The sequence below is a fragment of the Uloborus diversus genome, chromosome 3, assembly GCF_026930045.1.
Source record: "Uloborus diversus isolate 005 chromosome 3, Udiv.v.3.1, whole genome shotgun sequence".
NCBI lineage: Eukaryota > Metazoa > Arthropoda > Arachnida > Araneae > Uloboridae > Uloborus > Uloborus diversus.
In genome coordinates, this window is record NC_072733.1 from 27217393 (window position 1) to 27240027 (window position 22635).

A 22635-nucleotide genomic window follows, 5' to 3' on the forward strand; every position below is an offset into this window, starting at 1 on the left:
TTGCCCAATGGGTAAACAATGCCTGGAATGCTGTTAAAGTATCGGCGATCCTGTCGGGGTTTACCGCGGCAGGAATTTATGAGAAAAGCTCGTCCTCATCAAGTATTCAAAACGATGGTGATGAAAGTGATGAGGATTTAGATGATTGTGACATTGATGATGAACTGTTCTGTAATTATCATTTTGTGACTGACAGTGAAGAGTCAGACTTTGAAGGATTTTGACGATTATGATTAATATTTATTTATAGTTTTGTATTTATTTTATGATTTATATGTAATAAATGTTCTCTTTCGATATTTCACTGTTTCATGCAGTTTTTGCTTAGTTGTGATTAACTTATATGGATAAAAAGGTAGGTTGTCGATTTTTTTTTGTTTAATATGATACGTTCTTATCATCCAAAACTTATTTATTATTTACTTTTTGTATCATTTTGTTGCAAAAGCGTGCTTTTTCTAGTTTTTTATATTGTCTAAAGTGTCTTAATAATAACATAATCACATGGTTCACGGCAATTTTAGCCGCAGCGATTACGGTGATGCGGCGATTCAGAGCATTTTTCTTCCCCCCCGATAGGCTTTTTGGGGGGTGCGGCGATTACGCCGATGCGGCGTTTCTTCCGGAAATTACGGTACATACATATATTCAAAAAATAATAGGGAAGAAAAGTACCAAAAACTAGATCACAAAACATACCAATAACATTACTCGATTTCAATGACTCAATATTACATAAATTTCCTTTCTAAATTTTAAAATGCTACAATATTTTCAAAATTTAAGAATGATTTTAAATTAAGATACAGTCGAACCTCCATATATGGAACTTCCACATATCAAAATCCCAGTAAATTTCTATGTTCATTACATAGAAAAATTGTTTCTATATATCGAAAAACTCTCTCTATATCAAATTTTTTTTTGAGACATTAGTAGTTTTTTTTTTTTTTTCACTTTAGGCTGTTTATCTCATGAAAAATAAAGGTTAGGGGAGAAAATTATGTTCACTAAAAGTTGCTACAAAACTCATAAGGAATCTGGGGTTGAGGGGTGTGTAGATAGGTCTTTGTTTTGTTCTGGAGTTCTTAAATTCCCTCAAGCTTATTTCAAGTATCTTAGTTGTAACCAGTAACATTGTCAAATCAGTTTCAAGTTATCCCTTTTGTCTGTTGATTATCATTCCTAGGCATTTTAGCTGCAGTTAAAATCATTCAAGTTAAGTAGATTGATTTTTTAATTTTCTCTCGATTACATTCTCAAAACGAAAACCCCTAATGTTGCAAATCAAGTTGAATTGTTGAAGAAGGAAGATGTATGAAGGCGCAAAAATGTAATTTCTGTCATGCTTTTAATTACAGTGAAGCACTGTTTATACTTTTCTCTTTTATACGTTTTTATCAACTACACATTTTTTTTTAATTTGTCCCTGAAGCATTTAATACACCTTAACGTAGACCTACTATACGTTTTTTCACTTATTACACGCTTTTTTCATTACGCTTTTTTCATACGGTCCCTTCAAAAACGTATAAACGGTGCTTCACTGAACTTTCATTTAATGCTCGTATAAATTAGAAATTAGGTTTCATACACGAAAATTAGCTTTAATTGTAATGTTTTAGGAGATTTTCAGGATAAAATAAGATCGTCTCTCTATATCAAAATTTCTATACATCAAATTTTTTTCCGGCAATTTGCTACTTTGATATATGGAGGTCTGACTGTACATCAATTTAAGTTGCAAAACAATAAAATACATGTGTTGAACTTTAAAATTGTTTGCTGTATTTTCCCTTATTCAAGTGCTTCATAAGTTCGATTTAAATCGCCACTTACATGTTAGTTGGTTTAATTAGCCAAGGCTCCATTATTGCTATCCAAATCAGAAAACATCATATAACAGCCCATTTCTTCAATCTAGAGATTAAAATAACTCTTAGCAAAAGCTTTTAAATTGTTTTATCACATAAAATTATGTTCTTACAAAACAAATAATTAGAACAATTTTTTTTATTATTATTATAATCATTCAACAAAATTTGAAATCTTAACTTCATCAGCATAATTCATCTCCACTAAAGGAACTCTTATCTGAACAAATTATTTGCTTAATAAAGATAACAAAATATAAAAACTCAGGGGGGGGGGGGGGGTCTTTGTCGACTTATGAAGTCGGGGGTTTTCAAAAAAAGCGGATTCATTTTTAAAATCATGGGCCCTATTAGATTTTCCTTTTTTTTTAATTTGAAGAAAGCGATCTTCAGCCCTTTTCTCGGTAGCAACTACTGAGCAAAGCTAAATTTAAATACAGTAGAAGACCGTTATAATACACACCTTGGGTCCAAAGGTTGTGTGTGTTATAGGTTTTCGCATTATATAGATAATTTCACAAATTTTGAAACTAATATTCAGAATATGTGAATATATTTGCACATAGAAATAAGTTTTTACTGCAACGAATATTAAAGCACAAATTACGTAATTTAACGTATAGTATCATTCACAAATAATAAGTTTCATAACTAAAAAAGAAAGTGCATCATCGTTCACTTTCACTGTGTTCATGGTTTGCATTTACAACAAAAATCTCGTACTTATTTATTGTGAATACTAATTATCATTTAAATGCTCTGAATTAATAAAGGAAATACTCTCAAAATTTAATTTGCCACAGAATTACATTTAAAAGGCAAAATGAAGTACAGGTTTTTTAACTGAAAAACATTTTTCTTTACTTTTGAAAAGGTGAGCGTTTTATAGAGAATTGTTTAATAGGATGGCATTATAAAGGTCTGTATATCACTCAAACACAATTCCAAAAACGAGTTCATGACCCCTGCCACCCATTTCTCTTCATGAGATTAAAGAGGGCTTAAAACTGGTCTCAAGTTTTTTTAGAAAATTGCAAGGGACAATTGCAACTCTCCTAAACTTGTATTAATAGCGGACCCGTCATTTCGACATTTTCTGGGGGGGGGGGGTCAAGGTTGTCTACTCCAATGCAAACTAAATCTGAAAAAGCCAAAACCCTTATATGTAAATACAGTAGGCACTGCTTAATGGGATCACTTTCTGACAAATACAATTTGATAACATTGCCTGACTGATAACAATAATGGAAAAGAAACCAGGAGACACAAAGTAATAATTTTTTTTTTTTCAATTAAGAAGCATTAATTTTTACAACCGCAAATTAAAACTACAATGATTCAACACAGTTTTAAATTATAAACTACTAAATTATCAGAATGGAAAAATCTGAATCATAAAAAGGAAGATTAAACTATGCAACTTTTAAACATATAGTAATAAGTGAAGTAAAATATATGCCCGTTTACTGGCGCATTCTTTTCACCGACATTCGTAAACCAGTTTAACAGCAGATTAAACTTCACCATTTTTTCCAGCAACGTTTTGCTTGTTGTTTAAATTTTCATTTAGCTTTGCTTTGTTTTCAATCTCGTCACGATTCTTTAGTACCTTACAAAGTAATGGGTGAGGAGAGAGAATTTCTAGCTGTGCTGCACCATTCCTTGATTCAGCATGGGTAAATTGCATTAAGCTCTTTAAAATGTCAATTTATTCCTTGACTGTTAAATTATTGCACTTTTTCTCCATGGATAAAATGACCGTTTAGAGTGAAGTTTTAAAGGTAGGATTTTTAAGGTAAGGTTTTAAGGACAGGGAGAAAAATTCTTCTGCTTTACTAATAAGAAGGGAACTTGTTTTTCTGGAAGCTACATTAATTCTCTCAAAGTGGGAGGAGCTCACCAGCTGCAACCATGGAGGTCCTATATCCATACCTGCAACATGCGGAGAAACTGAATTTTTTCATATGCAAACGAAAGGAGTCTTATAAGGAGATTGTGGTCATAGAGAACGAACTTCCTATTGTTTCATTCCAAAAAAAAGTTTGCATTGCTATTGAAAACCACAAAATGCTACACAGAAAGTTAGTCTTGTCAGGGTTTGGTTTTGTATTTCTGTTGATTGAGGAACAAAAACAGGGAAAATTTTGAAAGTTAATGCAAAGTGGTAATAATAAACGAAAACACTGATTACAATATCAGACCTTTTTAACACGCATTAATATAGAAGTGCTCCGGGACTTTGTGATTCTGATATATACACAGTCCAGTCACATTAATGTGATCATCTGTCAAAAGCCAGAATAACCACCTTTTGCAGATCGGACTGCTGCGAGACGTGCAGGAAGAGAGTCACTTAGGTCCCTGAAGGTATTCTCTGGGATGTTGAACCATGCTGACTCTAATGCCGTGGCTAGCTGCGCTAGATAACGCGGTTGAGGATCCATGGCGCAAACAACTCGATCGAGATGGTCCCACAGATGCTCGATTGGGTTTAAGTCATGTGAGTTTGCTAGCCAGGGGAGGACGGTAAACTCATCCTGGTGCTCTTCGAACTACGCACGTACACTAGCAGCTGTATGGCACCTCGCATTGTCCTGCTGGAAGATGCCATCATCCTGAGGAAAAGCAATGCGCATGTAGGGGTGGACATGGTCCGCAGGGACAGATGCGTACTTGTATTTGTTAGCATAAAATATTATTTTATTTAGTTTTTATTCTCGGTCCACAGCCGATAATTTAAAGAAAATAATTTAAAGTTAAGTGTACCTACTTTAAGCCCAGTCTGGTAAAAGTAGAACCTGTCAACTAGTTGGTGCTAACACTTCAATCGACGATTCTCCCACGCCATAATTAATGGCGACTGTTTACTGAAACCATCGGAGATTGCATGTCTCGATGTGTCGATTCAGAAAAGTTGAGTTGTCACCTGATCGACTCGAATTAATTCCACTCGTTGACCGCACGTGCTATGGAGAGGAGTACGAATATTCGCGGCAGTGGAATATGCAAATGAGTGATGGTCGAAGAAGAAGTTAGTGTGGTGACGTCATCGAGGCATGGAATCTCATTGGTTGATAAAACATATATATTGTGGCGAGTGGCAGCGATCAGTCTCTCGTCTTCTCTTCTCTCAACGATCCCCAGTTGTTGTGTTTGATCGTGAAGCCTAGTCCGGCTCACGTGTGGGGGGGGTTTTTCCCCGCGATGCTAGCGGGGGTTTTTTGTGGTATGTGATATTTAATCTTCCAAGTCCTGGAATTAGTGAGTCCAGGTGAAGAAACAGTTGTGTTGTGTCCGGCCAATTAAAATGTCGGGGAAGTGAGTTCCACGTGTCTACCTGTGATGTTCACCGATCTACGAATTGTGTAATGTTGCCTGTTCAGTACGGACATTCCTGAAGTGTGATTCGGCGGACCTTTAGTGAGTCTTCAAGCTGATCCTTCGGAGTGGCAAGCGATTGCATCGACATTTTGGTGACATTTTTCTTTATTTTCTGGAACCACTTTTGTTATGATATTTTGGGGGTGTATTTTATGGGGATGTTATTCTAGTCATATTTAATAAATGTATTTTTCTGAAACATGTTTTTTGCTTGTCTCCAACTTGACATTACACGGCCAGTTAATGTTGGCTTAGTTTAAATATCTTAACTTCTGGATTTTAAACTTAACTTTAATTTATGCCAACAGTATTGATCCATCGTGCCTTCCACAATGATCAGTGAACCCAGAGAATGCCAGGAAAACATTCTCCAGACCATAATGCTCCCCCCTCCAGCTTGGACCGTTCCGGCAATGGTTGCAGGGTGGTTCCTTTCAGAGGTTTCACGACTTATACGCCAACGTCCATCTGTCCGATGGAGCATAAAACGCGATTCATCTGAAAACGCTACCTGTCGCCACTCAGTGAACGCCCAGCTGCTGTACTAGCATGCAAATTCTAGCCTTCGTCGTCGATGAACAGCAGTCAGCATAGGTGCACGAACCAGGAGTTTGCTTCGGAGGCCCAGACGCAGCAATGTTCGCTGAATAGTAGTTTGGGAGACACTTTTGGTAGCCCCTTGGTTCATTTTGGTGGTCAGTTGCTCAACGGTAGCCCGTCTATCTGCCCGAACGAATCTCCGCAACCGTCGTTCGCCTCTGTCATCTATGGCCCATTGTGCACCACATTTGCCACGTCACTGATTTTGGACAGTCCCATTTTGCCATGCACGGTACACTTTTACCACGGCGGCACGCGAACAGTTCACAAACTCAGCCGTTTCGAAAATGCTTCCACCCTTGGCCCGAAAGCCAATGATCATGCTCTTTTCGACGTTGGATAAATCGCTTCGTTTCTGCATTATGCCAACGATTGAAATGTTTTCCAGCCCTCACACACCCTTTATATACGCTCAACTGCACTGTGCTGCCACCTGCCTTCTGTGATTGGTCATTTAACTCTAACGTGGAAAGTACGTGGTGGTCACATTAATGTGACTGGACTGTGTAATATTAAGAGAATGATAACAATAACCATGATGACATTAAGCGGCACCTACTGTACATTAATTTCTCATACTAAGAGTACTTTAAAATTCCTTTTTTAGGACCAAAATTTCAAAAATATTTCAGAGCAGCGCTGCTTATCTACCCCTTCGCCCAAACTTGGTTGATCAGAGCTAACAATGGTCAGTTTAGGACTTTAATTTTGAAACAAGGAACTCCCCCTCCCCTTTCTATGCCTTATATTGCAAAATATAATATTAAAATATGATTTTAGGATTGAAAGCTCATTGTAACATCAGGAAAGATAGCTTTAAATTGAGCTTTAGAACATTTCTTTTATTTCCGCTAGCGAGCAATATAAAATAACAGAAATAAAAATACTACAACAGCAGAGTTGAATATCACAAAAATATGCAAACCACAAACAGCCTCAATGTCAAAAAACTTCTTGGGAGCGCCATTAAACTCCCATTCTCCTTACATCACCAGACATAGCCACAAAATTCATTTTTAGGTCCTCAATTCCGAAACATTTCTCTCTCCCGTACTGTCTTGACATATAGCGTAAAATTACATTTTTAAAACTTGAGTATGAAAAAGTTCTGGGCGCAGCCCCTGAACCTTTCCCTAATGTTATCAAAGATAACTTAAAATGCACTTTGAAAACATCAATTTCTAAAAATTTCCAGGAATGGGTCCCTGAACTCCCACTTGTTCTAGTTTGTTACCACCAAAATTAGACTGAAATTGTATTTTTGAAATTTTGATTTCCAAATATTTTCACGGTAGGCTACTTAATTGTGCTTAGAATTTTAGAGCCGCTGACTTTGACTCTTGTACCAAAAAATTAGTCGGACTCTGACTCTGTAGCGTTGACAAAAATTTACACACCGAGGGAAAATGACCGACTCCGACTCTTGGAATTTTCAAGTCTTTGTCTCCGACTCCTTTAGTAAAAATAAATCTGACTCTTACTCAATAAACATCGGCAGAGTTGCAGACTTTGAGAGAAAGTGACCGATTCCGACTTAGAGTTCTTGAATTAAAAAAAATATTCGACTCCAGGCTCAGGCTCCTTAATCCCAAAATGAGATGGACTTCGACTCCCACTCAGCAGTCATGGTATTTACTGTGAAATAATTATTGTTGATATGATTTGTTTTTATTTTCATTCTAATGTTTTAGTTTATTTATTCAGTTTTTGACAGAGAAATTTGGAATTTTTTATGTTTTAACATAAAGATAAGTGCAGACGACTTCTTTTTTTTTTTCGAGAATGAAAATTATTTTTTTCAGTTGACATTTTGTTGTTGTTTATTTATTTTGGAAGGTAAATTTATTCTTTCTTTTAATTATTTTTTGGCAATGGAAAAATGAAACGATTTTTTTTTTTTTTTTTTTTTGATATAATGTATTTATTTTCAAGCAAAAATTAATTTTCAATCTTTTTGAAAAAGAGTTCCTTGAATGGAAAATACTATATTAGCTGCTTTGTTTAAAAGGGGCTACTACTTTATTTGTTCGTTCATTTATTTTCATGCATCTATTTCTTTACATGAGCACGTCATATTTTATTTTTAGAAGTCGGCTTAAAAGGTTAATAAGTTACGTTTGAAATAATTTGCAATTATAGCGAATTTTGAGAATATTGATCAGATACCTGAAAGTCAATATTGATGTATGGGAAAATAGGCTCGTTTAGTTCCAGACGGAACTTCTTGTTACTTTTCAGCAATGAAGCCTTCCCATTGGACAAAAGGGCTTGAGACTTAATTACTTCCCTTTCAGTTTTTAAGAGTCCAGCGAAGAGAGAAGACCCCTGGCAGAGAATGCAGTGCCATCCACATTGGCAATTAAGTGCCCTTCCTTTTATTCAAGCACGCTTTTCCCCAAACTTGCCTTGCCAAACTATCCCTAGATGTTGGCTTTTTTTGTGAAACCATGTTTCCACCACGGCTTGAAAAGCAATGAACTTAAGTTTCTACCGGAGTGGAACTTCTTCCCTAGTAGAATATCATTGCTAATATTTAGAAAGTTACCGTCCTATAGTCAGGGCTAAGGCAGAAATACTTGAAATACACCGCCAACTCGGTCAATTCCAGCAGCGGACTGCAGTTTCGTGCTTATAAGCACACATCAGCCCGGCTTAGGAAGTGGCTGGGCTGGAGGTGGAAAACCTCTTAAGAAAGCTAAGAGTGCCAACCAAACCTAGTAGCTAACATAGAATTAGCACTGACCAGACGAGTGACCAAAGCAATGGTTCGGTTCAACTTGAAGGCAAGGCATGGTATATTCAGTAAGTTATCGCCCTATCCGTGAGTTTCCACTTCCAGCTCAGTCACTTCCTAAGCCGGGCTGATGAGTGCTACTAAGCACGAAACTGTAGTCTTTGGCTGGAATTGACTGAGCTGATGGTGTATTTCAAGTATTTCTGCCTTAGCCCTGGCTATAGGGCGGTTGGGAGGAAACAGAGAGTAATTGTAAGGGATATCAATCATCTGGAGTGAGATTTTGAGTGGGGTTCCTCAGAGATCAATTCTAGGTACTCTTTTGTTCATTATTTTCATGAATGATATTCATGAAAATATTTCTGCAAACATAAATTGTTTTGCTGATGATGTCAAATTGATTCATTCGTCAGGTAGAAAATGTTACTGATCTGGGTTAGAGATGGTTGAAAAGAAAGCCAAATTAATATAGATGGTAGTTAATAAGGACGTTATAGATAGAAGACAAAGTGATAGTCAGAAAAAGAGATAAAAGGAAGTTTCAGAAATAGTTTTGGCAACAAAAAGTGTGAGAGAGAAGGATTTTAACAGGTGTGTGGGATAGAAAGTGGAAAGTAAAAATTTTGTTAGTAGCAACACGTTGCACAAAATATTAGTTATGGACATATTGAAAAAATACAAATGAACTACAAGTTAAACAAAAATTATGAATAAAACAAAAATTTTAAATATTTCAAAATGAACACTGTGTTGAGAAAAAGTAAATTTTCGATGGATTGAGAATTAAAAATTTGAAGATTGTTATTGTAATTATTTAAAAAATGAAATTTTATTACTAATACATCAATACAAGGTCCCAAACTGTTCACCATTCAAAAAAATGGTCATTCTTTTTTAGGAGATTGTTCTCACCTGTTCATTTAAGTTCGTTTTGACTGGTTTGTTCATGAACGACACATGCCTGATCTGGGTGCCTCAATAAATGTAGCATTCATTACATTTTATGTAAAATTTGCTGTTGATTAATATGTAATCCCTCCCCTCCCCAGTGTTGTGACTATTTTCGGAGCAATTTGAGAGACAGAATAAATTGTAACACTACTGATGAATAACAAAGTGTATTTTTTGTTGATTTTCTCTATTATAGATTGCGGGGTTCTGGTGTTGACAGAGCCGGCCTTTAACCGATTAGAGCAAAAGAATCAAATTGGGCCCTGCGTTAGCAGGGACCCCGCGCTAAAAGATTTTTTTTTCTTTTTTATAAACAAGTGAAAAAATGTATGAAAAAAAACGTTCAAATTTAATATTTAACTGACGCTTAATCTGGCAGTGTGGAGCTACGAACTTTGAATGGGTAATGGGGCTGGGGCCTCAAAGAACAAATTTTCAATGATTATTGTCTGTTAGTACGATGAGTAATAAAATGAAGGCCTCATCTCAGGTCGTAACTATTGCATGAGCAAATCGAAAAATGACCCAAAGCACCCAAATTTTAGGGGCCCCAAAGCTGTTTTTTTTTAATTCAGTGTATATATTTATTTTATTTATTTTTAGCGGAAAAAGTGGAAAGATTCAACAAGGATAAATTTTTCGGTTATATACAATTTACAACAACGTGCTGTATGATCTTGAATACGACTTGCTCCAAATATCATCAGAACTCTTATTGTTGTGCAATTGTGACAGAAAAGCCAAGATTTAAAGTCAATATTTAGCCTGAAATTTGGTTTTTAAAACCTCAATGTCAAAAAATTGTCAAGAGACGTCTCCAAACTCTACTCTTTATCTAACGTGATTGTTAGCAATTCTCCAAAGATTGCATTAAACTATGCCGTAAAGTTTTCAATTTCAAAGCATTCCCAAGGGAAATTCCTAAGGGGAGAGATTTCTCTATCCAAAGGTAGCCTTAAGTGATGATTTTAAAAGTCCAACTTCGATAAATTTCCAGGGAAACGGTCCCGAACCTTTTATCCCTTTCCCTACGATCACCACTAGTGATTGCAATACCGGTATTTCGAGCAATTTTGCAATTTCGTAATATCGGTATTTGCTGGGGTAAAATACCGGTATTTTCGGTATTAGCTGAAAATAAGGAATAGTTTAAGGAATTTCCAATTTAACTTACTAAATCTCTTCGTATATTTTAAATGTACATTCCTTTTTCCTTGCTACAGAACCAAAATCAATTTATTGATGTAAATATTTGGCTTCAAAACACTAATAGAATATCATTAAACAAAAGTAGAGGAAAGATTGCAAAATGATATTGCCGTTACTAGATTGTGAGATGAATCGCATTTTCGTGTGCTTTTGTGCACCATGTTTTTATTTATTTTTTCCTTTCCCTGATCACTCACTTTCCTTTTAGTGAAAGGTAATTTCGAATGTAATCTTGAATGCATTTGTCCCATGAACAACTTATTCCAACCATCAATTGCAGTAGTATTTTATGATTACATTTTTAATTATTTGCCTCAATTGTACTAAATTTTGACAAAACTTTTTCTTGTTAGCATAACAAATGGTAATTTGTTGTCACCAGTATTGGTTTGTTGTCATGTCTCGCTATTTGACTTTATACTTGGCAAGATAATATTCAGAAATTATATAGTGCCTTGAAAATTTGGATAGAAATAAAGCAAAATCAATTAAAACTTATTTTCAGATATTTACATTATTATAATTGTGTAGCATATTGAAAAGAAAATGAATAAGAGAAACAAACAAGATTTAATTTAGTCAAGTTTGTCGTTTTTTCAAACCTAAGGGCTAATAAAAAGCAAACACAAAGCTCTCCTGCTCAAGAAAAAACGATGTTAATATTGGAAAATTATCGTCTCTCGGAACAAAATTACAACTAGATAAAAATTTTAAAAAACTATAATAATACACAAAATACAAAAGAAACACACATACACACAGAAAAAGATTTATCCAAAAATAACACTCATCAGTCATCAGACTGAATTCTTTGAAGATGAAGGACTTCTAGACAAAGGGGTCATTGTTTCTTCAAGGGGTCATTGTTTTAAGCTATTTAAATCTCAGGCTAACATGGATATTAGGAAAAATTATTTTAGCAGGGTAGTGGAACCTTGGAACAGCTTACCGGAAGAGGTGGTAATGAGCAAAGGAGTAGACAGTTTTAACAACAAGACACAAGCTATAGTACAGCTTGAGGACTTTGTATTTTCCAGGGATGACGTTTTACTACATTTGAAAAAAATTAAAGAGACTAAGGCTCTGGGGCCAGATAATATTTATCCGAAAATTTTAGTTGAATGTGCAGAGGAATTAGCAGATGTAATCGCAAACATTTTCAATGCTTCTTATAATTCGGGGACTGTGCCAGAGGACTGGAAGCTGGCTAACATTACACCGCTCTTCAAGAAAGGGTCTAAAGGGAGTGCGGGAAATTATAGACCTGCGAGTCTAACTTCGGTGGTTTGCAAAATTTTTGAGACATTGATAAAAATTAAGATAGTAAATTTTCTAGAGACTAATAATCTATTGACTAGTTTTCAGTACGGTTTCAGGAAAGGCAAATCTCGTGCAACTAATTTATTACATTTCTATGACAAAGTTACCATAGCTTTGGACAATAAGAAGCCTGTAGATGTTGTTTACATTGATTTTCAAAAAGCTTTCGATGAGGTACCGCATGTTGCTCTACTTAGCAAATTAGCTGATATAGGAATAGGAGGGAAAACTTTCATTTGGGTAAAAAACTGGCTGACCGGAAGGAAACAAAGGGTAGTTGTAAGGGGAAATTACTCTAATTGGAGTGAGGTTTTAAGCGGGATTCCTCAAGGATCAGTGTTAGGGCCTGTTTTGTTCATTGTCTTTATGAACGATATTCACAAAAATATTTCTGGGAACATGAATTGTTTTGCTGATGATGTCAAAGTTATGGAGACTGTAGATAATGAAGAACAAGCAAAACAGCTGCAAGAGGATCTAGATCATATTACGGAGTGGGCTGATAAATGGGGTATGGCTGTTAATGTTGGGAAATGTCAATTGTTACATTTAGGGCATGGAAATAAGTGTACAAGTTATTATTTGCAAGGTTCAGTCATTAGTCAGGCAGACAAAGTTACTGATCTGGGGGTCTTAATAAGTCAGGATTTAAAGTTTAGCCAACAGTGCAGCATTGCTAGCAACAAAGCCAATAAGATGCTTGGGTTTATCAATAGATCTATTTCAAATAAATCTAAAGAAGTTCTTCTGCCCTTATATAGAAGTTTGGTAAGACCCCATTTGGAGTATGCTGTTCAGTTTTGGTCTCCTTATCTTAAGAAAGACATTAATGTATTGGAAAGGGTTCAAAGACGAGCTACAAGGCTAATAAATGGACTTTCTCACTTAGACTATGATTCCAGGCTTAGAAGGTTAAAAATGTACAGTCTTAAGCAAAGAAGAGACTGAGGGGACATGATTCAGTTGTTTGAATTTATTAAAATGAAAGATGTTATGGGGCTGAAGTTAAGCACTGAAAACAGGACAAGGGGTCATTGTTTTAAACTATTTAAATCTCAGGCTCATGGGCGTCGTGGCCGGGGGGGTCCAAGGGGTCCGGACCCCCCCAATATTTGAGAACCGGACCCCCTCAATATTTGAAATTTGGACCCCATCGATAATTGTCAAGATGAAATTCATTATTTTGGAGGAAATTATTATTGTTTTGACAAAAAAAAAAACTTTGAACAGTTGCATAATACATAATTTACCATGTTTAATTCATATCAAACAAAACGAAATGAACATCGAAAAAAAGAACTGTAAAACAAAATAGGCGATGTGTAAAGTGAACGGAAAGTGAAATCCAATGACAAAGCATTGCTCTGCTCTCAGCGCACAGCTTCAGCGCATAGTTTCACGAAGAAAGGTGACACTTTCTTCCGAGTGCAATGTCAACCATTCACAGAGTAGAGATGTGTTAGCGGGATAATAAATTGTTAACAGGGGGATCCCTTAACCATGGCAGGAAGCCCTGCCTTAACTCACAAAAAGTATCCTATGTCCGGTCCCGTATTGAAAACACAAGTCGTGACCCCGGCGTTCCCAGCTTGGAAGTGATTCCAGCGTATTTGTTGCTATTTGGGGGGAAACAACTGGACAACTTTGAGGTACTGAAATCAGATGGACAATTCCCCTCCCGCCCCCCTTTTTTTCGGCTCTCGCGCTTTTAAAGCGCTAATAAGTCAGCAGAAGAGGGGGATCCGAGTTTCGGCTCCTTTCTTTCTTATCTCGTTTCTCGGCGCTTGCAAGGTTCTGTTTCGAGTTTTGCAGTGTTTGTTTCTCCAATTCGATTCAATTTATATCGACCCCAATGTTACCCAAACAAAATGAGACACCAGACCTCTTTGGCGGTTTTTTGCAGCTGGCAAGAACACCCTGGCCAAAGGATGCTAAGAAATTTAGAAGACCACTTTTCTGGTCAAAGGTTAAATTTGGGGTAGAAAGGGAAAGGACGCTTCATGTGTTTAAAACTATTCAACACGTGGCTTCAAAGTACCTCGCCGAAGCGAGGTTTCTTAAATCTGTTTGCGGCATCTCAAATTTAACCGAAAAAGCGTTATGTTACAGGAAAAAAAGGGGAGGAGTCTAAAAATTAAGGAGTAATTTCAAAAGCAAATCGTAAGCCAGCAGAAAGATGGATAATGTGATGTCACTTCCAATTGACCAACGAAAAAAGAAGCTCAAGATGACCAGAAAAAAAGACAGAAATAAAATACGCTTCTTCTGTTGGGAAAAGTTGCAAGAAAAATTAAGATAATTTCATGTGATCTTTTGATTTCTTTGGGAGTAGTGACCTGAAGAGCGCTTCTATTTTGGTTATTATACTTTTTTTACACATTCGATTACAACTATGGAGAGGTGGCTTAAAACGGGAAAATGTAGCAAACCTTCTACATCAAATGAACCTGAGCATTTTTTATCGACTGAACCACCATCAACATCCAGATGCTACTATCAACATCCCACGGAACCGTCTTCAAAAAGGCAAAAGACAATGACTGGTAAGTACCTATCTGTTAAGTGTAATGCCTGCAGGGGCGCCCCTGTTTTGTACCATTCAGATGGGGTTACTTTTCAATTTTCCGAATGAAATTCCTAAACAGTGGCTCCCAAAAGTGTTCATACACTTACGATTTTCAATGAAATACGCCCCTATTCATTGGTTAAAAGTAATATTTTGGAATAGGTATTTAATTATAAGATCATGATTTATTTTCAACAAAACTGCATGAAAAGTTTTAATAACATAATAAAACTTGATTTTTAAGAAATCAAAAATCAAAAAATGCTAGAAACTTTATCTCACAAAAGTCTTCGTACACTTTGAAAAAATATCTATATATTAGAAAAATAATCTAACTTTTTACTAAGTTCGTGCAGTATACCAACAACACCTTTTAAACGTCTGAGAATAGATTTCATTGTTCTTCCTTTCTTTTTTTTTTTTTTGTGCAATTTCTGAGTAAGTGTTCAACCGCACTTCGAGTCTTAATGTTTCTAGTTCGCTTTTCGTTTCAATGCCGTATTTTCGTAATCTAGCCACCAGATATCTCTAAATATGCTACATTAAGTTTAAATCTGGGGATTGAGGAGATATTTCTAAGATTAAGGACAATTTTTTACGCACCAGACGCAAACATTGAAAACCGTATGCTTCTCATCTTTATCTTGATAAAATACAAAGTTGTTCCCGATAGCCAAATTTTGGGATAATAGTTGAAAATTGTTTTTCAAAATATTCAAATGAACAGCATGATACACTATTTCATCGAAAAATTCCAAACTAACAAGTCCTGATGCTGATATGTACCCTCACACAAGAACACCTTCACCGTCCTGATAAACTAATCCAACTTAGTTTTAAGATTAAATTCCTCATTTTTTCTTCTATTTACAATAACAACAATTTAATCTAAAATGTTGAATTCATTTTCATCTGTAAGTAAGACGTTATTCCAAAACATTTTGAGCTTATTTATCATTGATTTTGCAGCGGTAAGCGTAAGTTTTCTGTTTTTCGCAAGAACGAGAAAATTTCTGCGGGAAAAGGTCTTATTTGATCCAGCTAATCAGAGAACTCGGCAAACAATTTTAGGAGAAAATTAAACGCAAAATTTTTCATTGAATTCTGCAGAAACTTTTACAGCACTCAAATGTGTATTTTTCATATTTTTTTAACAGTAAATCTCCGATCATGCTTTGTTAGCTTTGCCGGTTGACTTTTTCTAATCTTGCTTTTGATCCGATTCCGTTCTCAAAAGTATTTTATTAAGCACTTTACTATAGAATGGTATACATTAACTAATTTAGAGACATTTCAAACCAATTAACCACTACTGTGATGGGGGGAAAATCAAATTTCGAATGCTCTTTGTTGCTTTTTCACGAATATTAGCCATTTAAAAATAATAAGCAGAATATTAGGGAAAAAATGCACAAAAAATTCAAGTCAAATGACTCTATAGTGTCAACACAATGCAAAAATAATTTTAAAAAATGACCTATGAAAATTTTTATCATGAATTTATTCCAAAATATTTCAGCGTACGGTGACTTTTGTGGCGTAGTGTTTCTCTATCTCTTCGTTTTTTGACAAATTTCAAAAATAAAATCAGTTGTGATGTGAAAAAAAAAGGACTTCATATTCGAATTTAGTTTTGCGTTAATTTAGTTTTACTACAAAATTTCAAGGTGTACGAACACTTTTGGGAGCCACTGTACATCTTATGAGAGTATCTTTTTAATGCAATATTTCACAAAAAACTACTCTAAATTTGGACTGGTCAGACAAAATTAGTATTAGTAGTTATTATTAAACTAGTAGTCAAAATTAGTAGTTATTTATAGTACATGCACTACCTAAGTTTAAATGTATTTGGGTTATTCTCCGAAATCCTAACAATATTATGTCCCAGGAGCATAACACAAAGGATTGTTTGGCCTAGAATTTTTCTTTTCTTTTTTTTTTTTTTTAATAGTTAGAAATAACTTTTTCGATGTTATTCTATTCCTATTAAAACAATAACTCATTTATTTTTGGCTAGAAATTTTTTTGAAAAACCAGAAAGTCACTCTTTTGGCGTGTCCCCATTCGTTTCTCAAATATACTTAAGTTGTTTAAAAATGTTATATCAACATTCCACAAATCTAATTTGTAGTACTAAATTAAGCATACTTAAAGGTGTAAAAGAACATCCTTGAACTAAATTTAATTATTTAAATAATCAAGGTACGTCATTTTAAAGTTTGTCCCCAGGTTTCATGTCATTCTCCTGTCCTAGGATTGAGTTCAATTATTATAGATTTAAAAAAGGAATTTTTAATTTGTTGTACTATAACTCTGTTTCTTATCACCATTTTGTTGGATTCCATGAGCATTTTGTTAATATGATTTATCTGCTGTTCTTACTAAAACTTGAAGTTCAAAAATGGGTATGTAACATTTTTAGTAGTTCTTGCGGTGGTAAAAAGGAATAAGTACGTAATTAGCAGTAAGTCTTCTCTTGTTCGGAAAAACCGAAAAAAAAGGGCAAAAGTTGATAAAATAAGATATTTTTCATTATTTAAAAACCAAATTATCGTAATAAGGGGGGGGGGTTGAAAATTTAAAAAAAATATCGTTTTACGGGAGTTTATTGCTGTAGAGAATATCGCAATATTGAGAGAAGGACAACATTAATTCCTATGTGAGTTCACCGGAACCACGAAATATTATCGTAGTAGAGGGATTATCGTTGTATCGGATAGCGTTGCATCGAGTTTTTACTGTATTGAAATTAAAGTGCTCAAGAAGTATGAAAGTTTCAAGAAAAAAGCTTTTAAGAAAATTAAACAGAATAAAAATCAGTGTGGAACCTAACCTTTCCTGCTTTTGTAGAATCACCCATATAACCTTTGAATCCCCCCCCCCCTTCCTTGGAAAACATTTCAAGTGACGTCCCTAGGGAGACATGGAAAAAAGAAGATAAAGGAAGCACGCACGCGTAGCTGATATTAAAATTTTTGAGAAAAAAAAGTCAAGTCGTTCATTGACTTGAATCACTCTTATCTTTGAATGTGTTGTACAAAAATCTAATGATGGCGTCGCTGCCGCTAGCGAAATTGGTGTCAATAAATTTATGTAGTTGTTTTGGCCTTGCTGGTGTTGCCAGGATATTTTAAAAGTATTTCCCGACATTTGGTAAAACAAGGCAGACGAAAGACCTTAATGTTAACCTAATCGGAAAATAGAGCCCTGGCCCTTGGAAGAACCCGGCTCGGAACTACTCATTATTATTAGTAATATTGCTGACAGAATCTTAATGGAATAGTTAATTCCAAAAGCTCAAGTGTACAGGAGTTGTTTAGCGAAGCGAGCACCGCGGATGGCGAACTGACGTTGGTAAGCAAAGTGAACAGCGGGTAGGGACCCTTGTAGATCAATGATGGAATTAAGTGACTGTTCACTCAAAATCCAATAATTTCTTTTAAAGATAAGTGCATGGGTCAATGTCGCGAAAATTGTACAAATCATGTCCAAGTCTAATGAGTTTTTTTTCCTGAAGTTTAATAAGCACCACAAATTCATCATATTTTTTAGATCGACTTTTAATTGCTCGTAATCAAGTATCAATTGTTTATCCCTGAAAATTTTATTTATTACTTTTTAAATTTTGCAATTTAATAATAAAGAGGATATTAATGAAATACTTGAATGGCTATACATGCTGCTCCTTACATTTAATAAAGTTTTGGAATGATTTTGAAGAAATTGATGCAAAGTTAAAAAAAAGAAATTAAAAATAATACAATTGTAAAAAGTGACATCAGTTTTAATAATGAATTTTTTTCTAATGTCATAAGTTAAAATGATGTCTAAAAAAATTATTGAAGAAAGAAATTCGTATTTCTATTTGGAGATCGTTAAATTATGTTTCCAAAAGAAAGAAGAGAAAAAGAATTCTAAAATAATAAAAGCGGAAAAAAAAAAAAAAAAATTGCTAGCGCAGGTGATAAATTCGCCAAAAGTGGTACAGCTGACGATAAACTACATTTGTCAGACTGGAATTCCCCTTGGTAACCTTTAGCGTGTATACTGTGTTGTCGCCAATGTCGCCAGCGGAAGTTTGCTTGGCGATGTTAGCGCAAAATGGCTTTCGTTCGATCATAGAAAGCCATGTTACTACTGTAATTTATGCATTGTTCAATGTGTAACGTATTAATTATAAAATACCAATGGATTAAAAAAGATAACATTATAATAACCTTTTTTATTGAGGTTAGAAGACAGTGGATCATCAAAAATTATGAATAAACGGACAGAATTAATCAAGATCGTAACGCCATTTGGACATCTCACATGAAGAAAAATCATTTTTCTTCTAAGATACTGCATAAAAGCTTATGAAAACACTTTTAAACAATTAAAAATTGATTCTGAGGATCGATAAATACCTTTAAAACAAAAACATCATATACTTAGTTCTCAAATAATAGCATTTTAAAGATCGCAACTTTTGGACATACATCAAATTTCAAAGTTACGTTTTTTTAAAATCGTTTACAAAGTAAATAATCTATCTTTATTTTTGTTATCTGTGTAAAATATTAACAAAAAGTTATTCAGTGTAAGATTCATACTTTAATTTTTTTTTGAAACGTATGGAAATAATTTAAAAAAAATTTTTTTTAATGGTACATTTGCTCAGTTAACGTTTTGGTATGTCCAAAATTGTGCCTTTTAGCAAAGAAAATATTTTTTTAAGGGCATTTGAAGAGCATTTTTTCCATAATTTATGTCAATTCTTGTCTCTATACAGTATTATAGTTTAACTCAAAAATTTTTGAGTTAATTAAAATGAAAGTTATTTGGTGTTGAAGCTTCAAAGTTGAGGTCTGTGTTTGTTCCCACCTTTTGAGAACTGCCCTATAAAATTATCAGCTGTATCATATACTTAACATAACAATGAAGTAGCAGCACAACTTGAGAAAGAAAAAGCAATGTGTTTACATTCATGTCCCAACGTTTTCTTTGTTTCGCACTCTCCACAATGTTACAGCCACTTGGAAAATTGAACAATTACATTGAATCTGATAATATTTTACTGAAAACTAAGTCGTATATAGCTTCCGTGCTTAGTTAGTCACTGAAAGTTTCTTTTTTCTTCTTGAATTTGCTGACTAACTAAGTTTTGGAATTATTATTTCATTTTATGCTTGTTCTGCAATTTTAATTTTTCTTTATGATTGGAACGATTTTTCATAAAGAACGAATTTTCCTTTCGAATTACTTTTATACAAATCATTAATACTTTACTTTACCTAAATTAACGGTCAATCAATTTTGAAATATGATTAATAGGTGAAAATTATTAAAACTAATATGCGAAGTTCAAAAAATTTGGACATGGTTTGTACTACTTTCATGGAAATGACCCGCATCCTTTTAAAATTATGCTTTATAAAAATACGAAATTATTATTTTTTCAATGTGGACATTTCTCCTCTAAATTAAACAAATGATTGCCATCAAATAAAGGAACTAATCAATATTGTATACTGAATCAGGTTTAGTTAAAATATTTTTATACTAAGGGTTTGCGCCCCTGCTCGCTATCGCTCCTCAAAATCGTCAGGAACTGCAAGCAGTTACATTCAAATCTCTTCGCGTTTCAAGCTCGTTGCACTCGTTCCCCACACACCAAAGCATCATAGTTTAGCTAGTGCGAGTTCAATAGAATGTTTACTCCTAATACCAATATATTCTGGACATGAAATCTTTCGGACTTGTCCATCTTGCCCGAATGAAACGATAATCGATTAAAAATTTGGCGGTTGTGCCAAAATCACAAGGATAAAAATATTCCATACTATTGGGCGCTTACGTGAAATGGTGTTGTTGAATAAATACAAAAACATTATCTCTTTATAGTAAATAAAAGTAAGGTTTCAAAGAAATTCTGGAAGGAAGTCTGTGGCGGACGTGCGTCCAGGAGACCCCATAGCACCTACAGAGTTGAAATTTTGTACAAAATTACTTCGAGCCCCAGGGGTGTGCACCTGGGGTTTTATTTTTTTTAAAAATTCGAATTAGTTTTTTGGTAATTAATTTTTTAAGATCAAATTTCGCGTAAATTGCCTATTATAGAGGTGAAAAATTACTTGCACATATTAATATTATACATCGTTGGAAAGGGTAGAATTTTCCGCGTTCTACGCAAATTGTTTCTGCTCTAACTTAAATACGGCGGGAGTTATTTGCGTTTTTAGCTCGATTTTTTTTAGGCTAAGCTAAAATTTGGGCACTACTTTCTTTATCAAATCTATCAGTAAAACGCGAAGGAATTGTCCCACAGTTTTCTTTTTGACGCCATTGGAAAAAGCGGCTTTTTTTACTTCAGATCTAACCCGACCCATGGTGGGGAGCTTCTGTCTCCAAAAGGAAAAAAAGTTACAAGCAGTTAAAAATCAAGTTAGTATAATCTCATCTTCATTAAAATTATTGATGTTATATTTGGCGTTGCCATAGTTATGTCTTTTCGATTTGCATGTTTCTTCTTTCTTATTCACAAACTTTAAGGTTTTCATTTTAAACGAAAAATCATAGGCTAAATTCAATTCAAGCCCCGAGCTAAAGAGCAAAATATGTTACTAGAGATCACGAGTATGAAAGCGACTTTTCAAACGTACAAAACTGCAATTTTTCAATGTTCAGGAGCACCTTAGCCCCTACGGCTATGCAAGTTGGTACAAGTTATTTTGAAACTCGGGGAAGGGGTGCCTTTTGACCCAAAGAGAGCTCATAATGCGCTTTTAATCTGTTTCTTTCTAATTGACGATTTAAATCTTTGTGAATCAAATAAGATTGCGAAGCAATCTTCGAGGGTTGGGGAGCGTCAGCGAGCAGGGGGCAGAGCCCCCTAGTGTAATAAATTTGTGTAACGGTGCTACTCCAGTATTATTTTAATCTATTACAAACTATAGCATTGATCTGTTTCAGTCTTAGCTTAAAATTTTTATTGTTGGTTTTTAAATTCAATCTGACTTTTCTACGTCATGACGTTTCAACTATTGCATTTGCTGCTACACCATCATTAGATTTATCAATAAAGCCTTTGTTGTTCCGATTGATGTAGAGCAATAAATTTTATGATTTTTCCTTCCAGAAAATTCTGATCTTGAAACAAACAAGCCCGAAAAAAAACTAATGAAATAGAAATTCTGGAAACAGAACGGAGTGGTAATTTTAATGAAGATGAAAGCTCGACTAGCACGACCTCTGCAGCATTGCTCAGTATTAGTCAACCATATCAACCCGATATATTGCCTGATGACTTTCCCGTTCACCAACATTTAGCCAGAAAAACCTTAAGCTTTCAGAAGCATTGGTTTAAACAATTTCCGTGGTTGCATGTTGCTGGATTCGACGGTATCGGATGTTTTTATTGCACCAAATATTTTCATATGTCACCGGAAAAAACGCTTGCCTCAAAAGCAGATGAAACTTTTTATCGAAAGGGCTTTAAAAATTGGAAAAAAGCCCTGGAGAGGTTTAACAGTCATGAAAAAAGTGCGGCTCATTCTCAAGCTGTATTGAGTCATGTACAGCAAAAAGCCCCCATCGAAAAGCAACTTTCTGCAATGAAAGCTGAGGAGCAAAGAATTGCTGCTGAAGCGCTGCTAACTATTATCAGCAGTCTAAAATACCTCGTAAGACAAGGATTAGCCATTAGAGGCCACGCCAATGATGAAGGAAACCTCATGGAGTTACTGAGACTTCGCACTGAGGATAACGTAAGCCTCAAACAGTGGCTTCAAAAAGAGATAAAATTTACTCACCCGGAAATTCAAAATGAGATTCTTCAAATATTTGGGCGAGAAATTAGTTTAACTCTCATAGAAAAAATAAAATCAAAATCACCTTTTATTTTCTCCGTGATATGTGATGGAACAAGAGACATTTCAGGGGACGAGCAGGAAAGCGTCTGTGTAAGGTGGTTAGAAGACGATTTGGATCCTCAGGAAACCTTTCTGGGATTCTACAAA

The 22635-nt window shown here is 34.8% G+C and overlaps 1 protein-coding gene across 1 annotated transcript in view; it reads right to left on the bottom strand.

The window, feature by feature from the left end:
* The window catches only part of LOC129218296 (EH domain-binding protein 1-like), a 200683-nt gene that overhangs the window by 174182 nt on the left and 3866 nt on the right, over positions 1-22635 (bottom strand). Inside the window, exon 2 of the mRNA XM_054852529.1 lies at positions 1840-1920. The gene's annotated coding sequence lies outside the window, so the exon portion shown is untranslated. The remainder of the gene's footprint in view (positions 1-1839; positions 1921-22635) is intronic.